The following is a 2490-nucleotide window of genomic DNA, read 5'->3' as shown; positions in this document are numbered from 1 at the left end:
ACTGAAAGCTTTAATTCTATAGTCTGTCAGTCTATTTCTCTAGTCAATCCCTGGGAAACCAGGAATTTAAATTAACTCCCTTTCTTTCCTCTCTCCCTTCATTACATTCATTTGGCAAAACAAACAAAAATTGAAACTAAAACCAAAACCCTACCACAATTAAACCCAACTATCTTCTACTTTGAACACTTGAATGAGGTTGCAGTTACTAATACAAATGGATTGACTAGTTCCACTATAAATTTGTGGCCATAATTTTAAAAAGAGCACTTGACACTTTCTGGCTTTCCTTCTGTGTTCTTTTTACTCTGATTCTTTTTTTTTTTTTTCTTTTTAGGACCTTCCATGCAGCATATGGAAGTTCCGAGGCTAGGGGTCAAATTAGAGCTGTAGCTGCCCATCTATGCCACAGCCACGGCAACATGGGATCCAAGCCACATCTTTGACCTAAACCATAGCTCATGGCAGTGCCGGATTCTTAACCTGCTGAGCATTGCCAGGGATGGAACCTCCATCTTCGTGGATACTAGTCGGGTTCATAACCCACTGAGCTGTAATGGGAACTCCCTTTTACTCTGATTCTTCAAAATGACCTTTACGCACTTCCTCCCCTCCAACCTTTAGTATCCCTCTGTTAATACACTCTCTAGCTGACGTTTTTTCTTTATATGACTGCTGAACAAAAGCAAACAGATGGTGGCTTGACTCCCTCCTTCATACTTACTCACGTCTCTTCTTTCTCAGTTTCTGAGCAGCACAATGACCTCTCCTTTCCTCATTAAACACTTTCTGCTCTGGGCTTCTGGGACTTTGCTAGTTCTCCTTATTCCTACCTGTGTACTCACTCCCAGTCTTCTGTGCTGGATTCTCTTCCTTCCAGCCTCCAGATGTGAGTGTGGTCCTGGGTCCACTTCTCTGTCTACTTTGATGCCCCATCCCATCCTCATATATGCTGATTTATTTTGGTGTAGGAAACTGGGCTCAGGTATTAAAGTATCTCAGGAGGTTTTGTTGTGGAGTGAGGACTCAGGTGATTTCCCCCTTGGTATTAATTCCATCCATTTATGGACTGTTCCTAAATTTCTCTCACCACTGAACTCTAGATGAAACATAGAAAGCTGTGTCTATTAGATTTCTCATAGGTATCCCAACTGGGATGTTCTTGGACTCCTGTTCCCAATCCAACCTATTATTTCTCCAGCCTTTCCCCCTCTTTCGATGAGTGGCACTTATTTATTTATTTATTTGAAGTATAGTTGATTTACAAACTTGTGTTAGTTTCTGGTGTACAGCAAAGTGATTCAGTTATATACATTCTCTTTTATATTCCTTTCTGTTACAGGTTATTACAGGATATTGACTATAGTTCCCTGTGTTTTACAGTAGGAGCTTGTTATTTATTTATTCTATATATAATAGTTTTTATTTGCTAATTCCAAACTCCCAGACTAACTGTCCCCTGCTCCCCCTCCCCCTTGGCAACCACAAGTCAGTTCTCTATGTCTGTGAGTCTATTTCTGTTATGTAGATAGGTTCATTTGTGCCACATTTTAGATTCCACATATTACTGATATCATATGGTATTTGTCTTTCTCTTTCTGACTTTCTTTGCTTTATATGATAATCTCTGGGTCTGTCCATGTAGCTTCAAATGGCATTATTTCATTTTTTTATAGCTGAGTAATATCCCATTGTGTGTGTGTGTGTGTGTTTATGAAAGGCACTAATTTAAATCCAGCTGCTCGAGTAAAACAAAACCAACCAAAGAATCAAACACTAGAATTTGTTCTTGGTTCCGTTTTTCTCATTCTTTCACTTCAAATTCCATCTGCTCTAGGACTTCCCATCTGTTTTACTTGAAACACATATCCCAAATATGCTGCTCTTCTATTTCTTTGCTCTTGCTGCTCTAGTCCAAGCCACCATCATGCCTTGCCTGGATTACTATAATAATCTCCTAACTGGACTTCCTACTTCTAACTTTTCACCCCACTGTCCCTTTCAAGTCATTCTCTACACGGGAATCAGATTGGTCTTCTAAAAATGTAAATCAATTCATGTTCCTCTCTCCTTCCCTTGCTTACATCTTCTAAAGTGTTCATGATTCGTTTTGAATGAAGTCCCAACCTCATGCTGGCTTAAAATTCCCTGTGTGAAACGACTTCTGCCTGTTTCTCCAACCATGTATTTCCCTCTGCTAATCTCCACTAAACTCTAGCCACATTGGCTTTCTTTCTATTACTCAAACACACTACACTTATTTTTGCCTTAGGCATTTTCTGTTCCTTCTATGCAGAATGTTTCTCCTTTAAGAACTTCTCTTGACTGACTCTTCAATCATTCAAGGACTCACTCAGCTCACATGTCACATTATAAAGAGAGGTTTTTCTTGGCTAAATTAGCTTTTTGTCCACTTATTTATCATGTGTCCTTATGTTCATAACACGCATCATACACAATCTGAAAAGTATCTTGGGCTTTTTTCTTATG

This window comes from Sus scrofa, chromosome 1 (assembly GCF_054392235.1).
Source record: "Sus scrofa isolate SSC_HxYL_T2T_F1_AM1 chromosome 1, Sscrofa_HxYL_maternal_Yorkshire_Landrace_v2.0, whole genome shotgun sequence".
NCBI lineage: Eukaryota > Metazoa > Chordata > Mammalia > Artiodactyla > Suidae > Sus > Sus scrofa.
The sequence above is the reverse complement of the archived record's forward strand: the minus strand, read 5'-3'. Positions refer to the sequence as shown.